Source organism: Bufo gargarizans, chromosome 7 (genome assembly GCF_014858855.1).
Source record: "Bufo gargarizans isolate SCDJY-AF-19 chromosome 7, ASM1485885v1, whole genome shotgun sequence".
Classification (NCBI taxonomy): Eukaryota; Metazoa; Chordata; class Amphibia; order Anura; family Bufonidae; genus Bufo; species Bufo gargarizans.
In genome coordinates this window covers 188,974,893-188,988,113 of record NC_058086.1, presented here as the reverse complement: position 1 = coordinate 188,988,113, position 13,221 = coordinate 188,974,893, and positions in this window count along the sequence as shown.

The following is a 13,221-nucleotide window of genomic DNA, read 5'->3' as shown; positions in this document are numbered from 1 at the left end:
GCTTTCTGCAGAAGACTGGGTGGGAGATAATGTGAACGTGCTGGATCCACTGTCGGCCACCCAATTGACTAATGCCTGTACCTGCTCAGGCCTCACCATCCTTAGAACGGCATTGGGCCCCACCATATATCGCTGTAAATTCTGGCGGCTACTGGGACCTGAGGTAGTTGGTACACTAGGACGTGTGGATGTGGCAGAACGGCCACGTCCTCTCCCAGCACCAGAGGGTCCACTAACACCACCATGACCATGTCCACGTCCGCGTCCCTTACTAGATGTTTTCCTCATTGTTATCGTTCACCACAACAACAAAAATATTATTTGGCCCAATGTATTGTATTCAAATTCAGCTGAATATAAATTTGAGGCCTAGTATTTAGGCGCTGGGTGACCGGTATGGATTTACTGACAGAATTAGACTTGGAAATGCACAGTAGCGTGTGTGTGAAGTTATTCTGAATGACCCTATGTGCACCTTGAATATTATATACCCTTTTAGGGATAGATTTCAAATAGCTCTGATATAGCAGAAACCACTAAATTATGAAATTGCTAAATTGGGAATTGTATTTCAACCACACCATTGAGGGTTAAATGCACTTGGTCGCAGCTTGTGCTGGCGCACCACAAGACACAAAATGGCCGCCGATCACCCCAGAAAAAAGTGACTGACAAACGGTCTGGGCAGCCTAAAAACAGTGAGCAATTGAGTATCAGCAGCTCAATGACCCACAGCTGCAGATCGATCAATAATCAAGTCCTTTGGAGGAGTTAATCTGCCTAATCTCGCCCTACTGTCGCAGCCGCAACCTCTCCCTACGCTAATCAGAGCAGAGTGACGGGCGGCGCTATGTGACTCCAGCTTAAATAGAGGCTGGGTCACATGGTGCTCTGGCCAATCACAGCCATGCCAATAGTAGGCATGGCTGTGATGGCCTCTTGGGGCAAGTAGTATGATGCTTGTTGATTGGCTGCTTTGCAGCCTTTCAAAAAGCGCCAAGAAAGCGTCACAAAAGCGCCAAGAAAGCGACGAACACCGAACCCGGACTTTTACGAAAATGTCCGGGTTCGGGTCCGTGTCACGGACACCCCAAAATTCGGTACGAACCTGAACTATACAGTTCGAGTTCGCTCATCCCTAACTATGGGTGGTAACCATCTCGTCGATCTTACAAAACATTTTACCATGCTTGACAGGCTTATTGTTACTTCTTGCCATATTAGACCTTTTCCATCCAGGGAAGTACTCCACGAAACTACTGCGAACATAATTAGAATCTGTGATTATAACAAACTCTTTAAGACCAGAATCAATAGCCATTTGTACAGCTTTATACACAGCGGTGAGCTCCGCGAACTGGCTACTTTTGGAACCAATTTTGTATCCGATGGACATGTCTGGGAATGTGTTACTCCATACGATTCCGATACCTGCAACCAATGTGCGCTCAGTTCCTATATCGGTATGGAAAGAACAGCCATCAACATATACACATGGTAAGGATTTGCAGTATTCCTCTTCATAAGACTTGTATGGAGATGAAGATTGCTCTTCCAGGAAATCATTTTGTGGTGATTCACCTTTATGTCCTGAATTGGAACAATCATGCAGTTCGGCTAATCCTTGAGCAACTGGATTCTTATTATTTTGTTTGTACCTGATTTCCAATGGCCATCCCATTAAGGACATCATCCAGGCGGTTATCCTGCTGTTTGATAAATTCCCATCCTTGATTCTATCACTCTGCAAATATTGCAGGGGTTGGTGTGCAGTTTCCACAATGATCTTTTCGCCCTGGATAAAACTCCTAAAATATTGCAAAGCCCACCCAGTTGACAGTAATGCTTTTTCACAGTCATTGAACTTTACCTCAACCGGTAATAAGGACTTGCTGGCATAGGCGATGATCTTGTTTAGATTGTCCTGTTTTTGGAAAAGGACTGCACTCACGCTTTTGTCGGTGAAGCCTGTTTCAATGTAAAAGGGTTTTCCACCTTCTGGATAGGCAAGGCATGGGGCCTGGATAAGTCTGGTTTTGAGCTCATTCACAGCTTGCTTGTGACGTTCACTCCATTCCCATTCTACTCCTTTCTTCAGCAACTGCAAAAGAGGTTTTGTAATCTCGGCATAATTATCTATGAACTTACGTGAATAGTTCATCATGCCCAGGAAGGATCTCAACTCCTTGGTATTTGTAGGTGACTTTGTGTTGATCACTGCTTCCACTTTCTTCTTCTGTGGGTTAATTCCATCGGCAGCGATTTCGTGACCTAAAAAATTGACTTTGGTACGACACCATTGAGCCTTCTGTAAAGAAAGTTTTACACCAGCGTTTCTTAGTTGGGTTAGTATATGCCTCAGTTCTGCAATATGCTCCTCAAAAGTTGTGCTTTTGATAAGGATGTCATCCACATAGGATAAGGTACCTCGTTCAGTGGCATCAGGCATTGCCTTATGCATGAACACAGCAAATTCATGACCCGCATTTATGTACCCGAAAGGTAATCGGGTCCATGCATATTGTTGCTTTCCAAATGTAAAGGCCCGTTTGTATTGATCCCTCTTGTCCACTTTAATTGTCCAATATCCTTGCGCACAATCCAGAGCAGTAAAAATTTTGGATCCCTGTATTTGCGCTAAACTCTGGTCAATATACGGCACGGGCCACCCGGACATGTATACACGTTTGTTTAACTGCCTTAGGTCCGAACAGAGACGGAATTGACCATTGGGTTTGAGAATCCCAAGCACAGGATGGTTGAATGAGCTGTGCACTGGACGGATGATCCCCCGCTTCTCCAAGTTTTTGACGATTTCCGATAGCAACTCATATGCCGCCAGCGGAAGTCGGTACTGTTTAACATATACAGGTGGTGCATTGGGGTCCGTTTGGATTCTTGCAACGTGTAGGTCAGTTTCCCCACAGTCGTAAGAATCCTTAGCAAACATGTCCTGGAATTCGGCGAAGAGCCCCTTTAGCTGTTGACGCTCCGACTCCTCAGAACATGCATCAGCCACGGAGATTTGCTCTTCCACCCGTTCCTGAAATTCTGGAAAGATTTCAGGTTGACTTAACTCATAAGCTTCTTCAAGCTCACTAGTTAAATCGTTGTGAGTATTGCGTACCTTATCCTTTCCTGGTTGGCATGACTCGTACTCCTTCTCATCGATCTCATGGTTGAAAATCAATGACGATTCTTCAATGTGGCATGTACCTTCTTCAGAGCTGAAAGGATAAACAGAGTGGATATTAAATAACCCCTCAGGTATTGAGGAAAAATGTTGCTCCACTACCTGTTCTTCTGTCAGGTATTCATCAGGAATAAGTCCAATAACATCATTTTGGAAACCAAAAGTGTAATACTCCAAATCCATAGCCAGACCAATGATAGTGTCTTTTTGCAGAGATATACTATGGGGAGCCATGTTATGAATTACCATATGCAATGGATCCTGATGGATGTTTATCATAGGAGTTGGCTTTACCTTCAGGCCGAGTTGTTGCCGAGTTGTTGCATCCGGTTGGATAAACAGATCAAAGCATCTGCATTCTTCAGTTTTTGTCCCTTCTTTATTTGAATGGGAAGACGAAATGGTTTACATCATTCAGGGATTTTAACCTTGTCTGCAACCATGATACTCACGGCATAGGGCATCTGTTGTCCTCATCTCAAGGCTTGCTTTTCATCCTGGAATCCCTCCGGGTTCCCAGGTAATCTGGACCATAGAGTATTGTTGACCAGATCAATCTGCACGGCAAATCGGTGTAGAAGGTCATTACCTATGTACAGCTGGTACCGTGTTCTGTGGTTTTATCTCCTGTATGGGAATTAATAAGTTATCATTAACCTTCTCAATCCATACCATGGATTGAGTATGCCTGGTCAGGTCCGCGACTTCGTAGCTTCTCCCTTTAAGAGAAAAAGTTAATGCATCCCCATCCAGGGTTACCTTTTCAATTCTGTCCTTCTGGATGGTTATGGTATGTGCGGCACCGCTGACGGCTTCCTCGGGCTTACCATTTTTCAGGATCGTGACATCCGGTGTTTGATTGTTCCTAAAATGAACTTCAACAGAGTTAAACCTTTCCTCAATCACATGACAATTACGTTGGGATTGTGCATTGCAAGAGTACTCGTAGGCAATAGGTGCCTTCACCTGAGTCCAGCTTCATTGATGAAGTCTACTATGGAACTCAATCTTCTCAGGAGGTCAATTCCTATGATCAGCCGATCATAGGGAAGGTCCACGATCAGTGTGGGATGTCTAATTATCTTCTTACCAATTTTGAATTTTAACCATGATGTACCTTTTACCTGCAAAGCGTCTCCGCCGACACTTATCAAAGAGCCATCAAACAATTTCAGTTTCGGCTTCTTTGCTGTCACCCCCAATACCTGTTGGAAATTACTATATGACAATATAGTGGCTTGTGATCCTGTGTCAAGTAAACCCCTGATTGGTCCGATAAGTTCATCTTGGAGATAGGAATCAAGAAAATATCGGCCTTCTATCTGAAACAAATCACATAAAAAATTAGGGTGCTCACTTATTTGACATTTGTTAAGGATTTGACCTTTCTGCAGCGTCGCGACCTCTGATGAATTCTTGGAATTCCTGCTGCTTGCGGTGGCAGCAGCAGCCCCCACCTTCGGAGAACACTGGATCACATCACAGCTTACAGACGGCAGCTCGCAGGTGGACGCTGAGATTATAGGATCACTTACTGGAGAAGACACATTAGTGCAGGAATCATCATGATTAGACTGTAATATAGATAACATGTTAGACATCTCCTCCTTGGCCTCAATTTTAGGGACAAGAACACTGCAAGGCAAAGTAGGATTAGAAATCACATTAGATTCTGTTACAACCATCTCAGTAGCCTTGCACCGGCCTGGGCTCTGACCCTGCCCTGCCTGCATCATGGGGCTGAGCTGGGTCCTGCAGTTGCCCCTAAAAAAGACTCAGGCTGTTTTCCAGTTGACACCTGGGACATTTTACTAACGATCTCCTGTAATTTGGACTTGATCTGCCAACTGATCCAAACGATTGTTTGGTTTGCGCACAGTTTGGACTTCTGGTGTGCCCTTATTAGAATTGGGTGACCGACTTCTAGGTGAGGTAGGGGGTTCAGGCCTATTTTCCTTCTGTTGTCTGGGCCTGTTGTTCCAGCGCCTGTATCCCCCCTGGGGACCCCTATTGTAATATTGGGGACGGTAGTTAGACCTGCCAGCACTGGAGTTATCCCCCTCTGGCCCATTGGGGCTCTGAGGTCTTGTTTGCTTGGGTCCTACCTGTTGTCGCTGGGTTTGTTGGACAGGTCCTGTAGACTGAGGGTACTTATGTGGCTGCGTTTCAAATTTGAAGCTAGGGTTTACCTTAGCTTCTGCTATGCTTTGTTCTGGGGACTTTTTATATCTCCTCTCACCCGTAGCATGGCATTCACTGATGTTATACAGTGAGGTGGCAGCCGTCACCAACCTGTCCAAGGAAGCTTTGAGATCAAGATCTCTAGCCAAGCTAAGTTTAATTTGCATGGGCATTGCATCATAAAACAGCTGTTTGAACTCCTCAGACTCCCAGTTTGGGGGTCTATACGCCAACCCATAGGCATTTTTAAGGATGGGGAGGAATTCCTGGGGACTCTGATTGGGTCTACATGTGAGTTTATAGATATCACGTTTTGCAGCAGTCACAGTACGGTAAGGTCCAAATTCTAATTTGACCTCATGCAAAACATCCTGCCAATCATGAATTCCCCTCTCCCTAAATGAAATAAAGTAGTGGCGATATTTACCATCAAATGCCCATGGTAGGAATCTGATCCTGTCCGCATCAGAATACAATTTTAAAGAATCCATGGTGGACTGGTACAGTTCTAAGTGATTGGCAATTTCAGGAGAACCCTTTTTAGAGAATTTAGGCACAGTGACATTTAAAAACGTAATAATACTCGAGGAGTTCTGATCCTTTTCTGAACACTGAGTATTTTTCTTTCTAGAGACCACCTCAGCATATGTTGGTCGTCTGAAACTCTCATCCCCATGATGGGCAATCTTATGCCTGCGTGGTAGGGAATGGATCACACGCTTTCCCACATCACTGTCACAATCACTCACGCTCCGCTCTCTTCCACCAGACCCACTTGGCACAGGTGACTTAACCCTAACATTCCTCTCTAGAGGAGGACGTGGAGGGGCACTTCTGCGGCCTTTTGCGTCGCTAGCGCCTAGTAAGGCGGTTACAGCTTGACACGCCTGACTGAAATGGGTTAAGGCCTCCTGTGTAATCATGCCATCACCCTCAGGGGGCTTAAGGTCTCGGATGGATTGCGCTTTAAGAGCATGTGATGATGACATATCTACATTTTGGGGTGTGAGAATTGGAGGGGCTGGATATCCCTCCTGATCAGACAGATCACCTTGAACATTAGCTACAGTTTGGCTTAGTTCATGTGTTTGCTGCAGACTGCGATAACGGATGTGCAGCTCCTCTGCCTCACTTTTTAATTTGTGATAGGCAGCATGGCTGTGATCGAGCTCACATTTTAAGTCCTCGATCGATGCATTTGCAGAGTCTAATCTATCTTCCATATGGGATATATATGCTTTCATTTTCGTTATATGCATATGTCTACTCTCTGAGAAAATGCTGACCTCTAATAATGCATACAAAATTGATGGCAACATCTTTAAGAGGTGTCAGTTTTTACCGGCGGTATTTTTAAGCACATCAAGATAAGTTAGTTGTCTCCTGACTGTGCCAAGTGGCGTCCATACATCCACACATTCTCTCTTGGCTTCTGCCTGCAACTCACTTATCCATGCAGCCACATCATGATCCAAATCTAAATGTGAATTTACATATTCAACAACGTTATGGATTAACTGCTCCGGGCTAGATGGACAATCTCCTGTTGCAACATCACAACCGGCTTCACTACCGGCTGCACTCATTTTCTTACAATAAAGTTATACACAGATTTATGAATAATCTGGTTAGCCAAGAAACGTATGGAACGGTTTACTATTTGCACAAATAATCAAGGAATTAACTCGATCTCGCTACCGGGGCCTCCATTTTATGTCGGGTATATAAAGCAAATGCTTTATATAAATATAAAAAAAATAAAAATTATCGGGTCAAAAGAAAAATTATGCAAACTATATTGACCCGTGAGATGGACATAAACATCTCAAAGAGTTCAATCAAGAACCTGATTATTTTGTGCAATCAGTAAAACAGGGTACAAGCGTCTATGCAAAAATATAAATGGTTTATTATACAATAGGTTAAAATGCAAACAAAAATTAATCAACATAAATTTCAATAATATACAATGATATGCAGTACCCAGAATTCACCACTATATGATACCAACAAAACACTACTCAACCAACACAAGAATATTATGCAATACAGCTTTAAATCTCTGAGATATACAATCAATGGATTATGCGGAAAACTCAATCAAGAAGATGACAGATACGAGCCTTTGCTCCGCCCAAAAATGATGACCAATCTTTCAGATAATGGTAGTATTGCAACAAAACGTATAAATTATTGTCTTGATATCAAACTATGGAATACAAAGATTCCCAACAAAGAGTTTCTCCAATATTATCCCCTTGTTTCAGTTATATGCATCGTAACTGAAATCAGAGAAAATACGGATGTAGCAACTAACGTAACACGTCCGCAAATGAGCGGGTATCTGGCTAAGTATCAAGCCAATTAATTTAGATCAATACTACATAAAACAAAATATACATTACCCAAGGGTCAAGTGATGTGCAGAGTCTTGGGGCAACCAGCTCTCAAGAGTTTTTCCCAATAATCCAAATGATTCTCCAGAGATCTATAATCCAAATGTTTGTTTTCTCTTTTTTTTTTTTTTTTTTCTCCCTTCCTTTCTTTTCCTGGTAACTGGTTTCTTAACCCAAAACTTATCAGATGAACACGCCCTCCGAGTTTGGAACTTTCCAATCATTGTTGGAGGGGTGTGTGCATTGATAAGGAGCATGACTTCATAATACTACCCAGAATGCAATTTTGCTACTGATGTAGTATTAACCGCTTATATCTAGATGGCACTGTTGTATAAGCAATAAGCATCATACCATTAAGGGTTAACTCATACATGCCTAATCTTTTCAACACTTCACACCTCTGACATCTGAAACCTTGTCTCAGGGCTGAGGGACAAACTTTGATACATGAATATATACTTTGAGGAACATCTAGACCATTCTCACACTGTAGAATTCATGTTCAGATAGGAAAAACAATGAAGCCTCAGAATCTGCAGGTGCGGTGTATCTTCTAACTTTCTAAATGTATAATATATTGTTACAATAACAGTAGCTTTTGAACAGCACAGTAATATTCTCATGGACTTACTTGGCCTACATGAAAATCCATACAAAACAGTGAATATAAATCAACATTGCTCTTAAAGGCAATGAACACCCATTATAACTAAAATAAGTAAATATAAATGTTTACACTTATGAAAAAGCACAACACCATGGATCCTATTGCTGCAATGGCTGGACAGCTGCAGGGGCTGTCTTTGGAGGTACAGCTGACCTCCACACGACCGTATTGCAGATTCAGAGACCACAGGCTGCTAGTCCTAGTGGTGGTGGTGGTTACCAGGCCTGTCTCAAGCCTATAGTTGCCCTCCAGGACAGATTCTCTGGGGGAAGTGATAATTTCATTTTGTTTAGGGAGGTGTGCAAATTGCATTTTAGGCTATGCCCACACTCATCTGGGGATGAGATTCAGAGAGTTGGTGTGGTTATTTCGCTGCTTAGCCATACTCGAGCCGAACATGCTCGCCCAACACTAATGTGTAGTGTGAACAGATACATATCAATGTTCTCAGGAAATTCTAGGAAATGTTTTCTTGCATAAAGAATGGTGTACGTGTCCAAACTGAATCCAAGTTCGGAGAATTGAACCTTTACTTATATTCTGTTGCCAATATGTTATCACGTGCAATTATGTATTTTGCCACATATGATTTTAAGTATTGTAACCACCTTGAAACTCCCAGTTACTCCCATTATCCTAAGGGTATAATAATAAAGATATTTGGGGTGGTCCCATTGCGTCTGTATCTCTTTGTCGGCCGACTTAATTATTTAATTACTTTGTACCTGAAATTTGAACTACTCTGACAGTATCTTGCTGTACGCATTCATAGACGCCTGAGAGAGAGATCTAGGGGCCCCCACTATCAGGACGTACTATCACAATTTATCTTGTGTTTGGTATTGGAGGGTCTCCCTGTACCGGTGGTTCTGGGTTTACCGTGGTTAAGCAAGCACAATCCAACCATCGATTTGCAAGCTAGACAGATTCTTGATTGCAGTGATTATTGCATTGACAATTGTCTGAATTAATCTTTTTCTGTTTTAACTACTAAGACATTACCCTCTTTTATATCTGATTTTGTCAATGTATTTTCTGAGAGTGGATGCCAGGATTTATCTCCGCATCGGGAATATGATTGTCCTATCAATCTTATTCCCGGAGCTAAGTTGCCAAAATCTAGGTTATATAACCTTTCTGAACCTGAAAGACTGGCCATGAGAGAATATATTATCAAAAGTTTGTCTAAAGGACACATAAGACCTTTCAAGTCTCCAGTGGCAGCAGGGTTCTTTTTTGTTAAGAAAAAAGATAGAGGTCTTCGGCCATGTCTGGATTTCCGTGAACTCATTCGGATTACTGTCCGTGATCCTTACCCTTTTCCTTTGATTCCCGATTTGTTTAACCAGATTATTGGTGCCAAGGTGTTCTCCAAGTTGGATTTAAGGGGGGATGAATCTGGTTAGGATCAAGGAGGGGGATAAATGGAAGACGGCTTTTAATAATCCTGAGAGGCACTTTGAGAACCTGGTCATGCCTTTTGGGTTGACCAATGCTCCTGCGGTTTTAGGAGACCACAGAGTGACTCGGTGACAGAGTGTGGAGGTAGGTGGCAATACGAGTACCAGCTGAAGATGGTGGGTTAAAGAAGGAGCACTTGGTATCAGATGTGTGGCATCAGGAGGGTGACAGCATCAGAATAGTAGCTGAGGCAGGTAGCCAGAAGAAACCGGTCACCATGGTTCCGACTTTGAGTTGTCGCGGAGAAAGCCAGGATTCGATTTCTTGATGAAGGACACAGAGCAGTTCCTCCCCTGTGTGACTCTGTGCACATGTGGTATGCTGGAGGGGCACAGTGAATTGTCCCTGCAGCGAAGGCTGAGGACATGGTGGAGGATTAGAAGCAGAGGCGGATATTGTCGCTGGACCAATGGCGTGAGAACGTGGAGGTGGAAGCGGCGTCACCTGGCCAAGTTGCTGGTGGGGCTGGGCAGAAACCACATTTACCCAGTGCCACGTAAAGTGTATATATATTGTCCTTGACCATAGTTACAGCCACCGACCAATTTTCCCTAAAAAGGATGTATCACAAACAGATTTCACCACTGAATGGCTAATTGACGTAATTCGGTTCATACAGAAGAAAGTCTACAAGCACCCATCAATTTTCCCGTATTCTTTTTCCTACCAATACACCCCCAAAAAGGGCTTTATAACATATCCGCTTAACTGCAAATATATATATATATATTTTTTTTTTTTTCCACTTATACACTCCACTAAAGGGCTTTAGAACATATAACTGCACCGCTGAATGGCAAATATATTTTACTTTTGCCACTAATACACCATAAAAAAAGGGCTTTAGAACATATAACTGCACCGCTGAACGACAAAATATTTTACTTTTGCCACTAATACACGACAAAAAGTGCTTTAGAACATATAATTGCACCGCTGAACGGCAAATATATTTAAAATTTTTCCACTTATACACTCCACAAAAGGCTTTAGAACATATAACTGCACCGCTGAACGGCAAATATATATTTCTTTTTTTCTCTTATACACTCCACAAAAGGCTTAAGAACATACAACTGCACCGCTGAATGGCAAATATATTTTTCTTTTTTCCACTTATACACGCCACAAAAGGCTTTAGAACATATAACTGCACCATTGAACGGCAAACATATTTTACTTTTGCCACTAATACACAACAAAAAGTGCTTTAGAAAATATAACTGCACCACTAAACTGCAAATAAATATTACTTTTGCCACTAATACACGACAAAAAGGGCTTTAGAACATATAACTGCACCGCTGAATGGCAAATATATATTTTTTTCTACTTATACACTCCCCAAAGGGCTTTAGAACATATAACTGCACCGCTGAATGGCAAATATATTTTACTTTTGCCACTAATACACCATAAAAAAAGGGCTTTAGAACATATAACTGCACCGCTGAACGACAAAATATTTTACTTTTGCCACTAATACACGACAAAAAGTGCTTTAGAACATATAATTGCACCGCTGAACGGCAAATATATTTAAAATTTTTCCACTTATACACTCCACAAAAGGCTTTAGAACATATAACTGCACCGCTTAACGGCAAATATATATTTCTTTTTTTCACTTATACACTCCACAAAAGGCTTAAGAACATACAACTGCACCGCTGAATGGCAAATATATTTTTCTTTTTTCCACTTATACACGCCACAAAAGGCTTTAGAACATATAACTGCACCATTGAACGGCAAACATATTTTACTTTTGCCACTAATACACAACAAAAAGTGCTTTAGAAAATATAACTGCACCACTAAACTGCAAATAAATATTACTTTTGCCACTAATACACGACAAAAAGGGCTTTAGAACATATAACTGCACCGCTGAATGGCAAATATATTTTTTTTTCTACTTATACACTCCACAAAAGGCTTTAGTACATATAACTGCACCGATGAACGGCAAATATATTTTTCTTTTTTCCACCTATACACACCACAAAAGTCTTTAGAACATATAACTGCACCGCTGAACAGCAAATATATTGTTCTTTTGCCACTAATACACAACAAAACAGGCTTTATAACATATAACTGCACCGCTGAACGGCAAATAGGCCCTTATATTTTTCCACTTATACACGCCACAAAAGGCTTTAGAACATATAACTGCACCGCTGAATGGCAAATATCTTTTACTTTTGCCACTAATACACAACAAAAAGGTTTTTAGAACATTTAACTGCGCCTCTAAACAGCAAATATATTTTTATTTTTTCCACTTTTTTCCATAATAAGTCTACACTCCCCTGTTAAAATATCAGGTTTCTGTGCTGTAAAAAAATAAGACAAAGATAAATCATTTCAGAACATTTTCAACCTTTAATGTGACCTATAAACTATACCACTCAATTGAAAAACAAACTGAAATCTTTTAGGTGGAGGGAATAAAAAATAAAATTAAATAATGTAGTTGTATGGGTGTGCACACCCTCTTATAACTGGGGATGTAGCTGTGTTCAAAATTAAGCAATCACATTCTAAATCATGTTTAATAGGAGTCAGCATACACCTGCCATCATTTAAAGTGCCTCTGATTAACCCCAAATAAAGTTCAGCTGCTCTAGTTGGTCTTTCCTGAAATTTTATTAGTCGCATCCCACAGCCAAAGCCATGGTCCACAGAGAGCTTCAAAAGCATCAGAGGGATCTCATTGTTAAAAGCAGGGCCGGCTCCAGGTTCATGTGGGCCCTTGGGCGATAAATCCCAGTGGGCCCCCATGAGGCATTTTTTTACATTGACATGTCCCCCTGTGACTCCCACGCTGTATAATGACCCCCAGTGGCCCCTATACAGTATATTGACTACTAGTGGCCCTTCACACAGTATAATGACTACTGTATGGAGGGGGCTCTGGGGGTCATTATACTGAATGGAGGGTCATTGGTGATCATTATACTAAATGGGGGACACTGGGGGTCATTATACTATGTAAAGGGCCCTCACAGTATAATGACCCCACAGTGACCCTACATTCAGAATAATGACCCCCCAGTCGCCCCCACACTGGGGGTTATACTGTATGGAGGGGGCACGAGGGGTTATTATATTTAATGGGGGCTCTGGTGGTCATTATGCTAAATGGAGGGTCAATGGGGATCATTATACTAAATGGGGGGCACTGGGAGTCATTATACTGTGTAAGGGGCCCTCACAGTGTGATGAATGACCCCCCAGTGGCCCCCTCACATACCTATCATTGCTGGAGAGCAGGGAGCCGGCGGTCCAGTCATTCACTAACAGCAGCTCCCTGC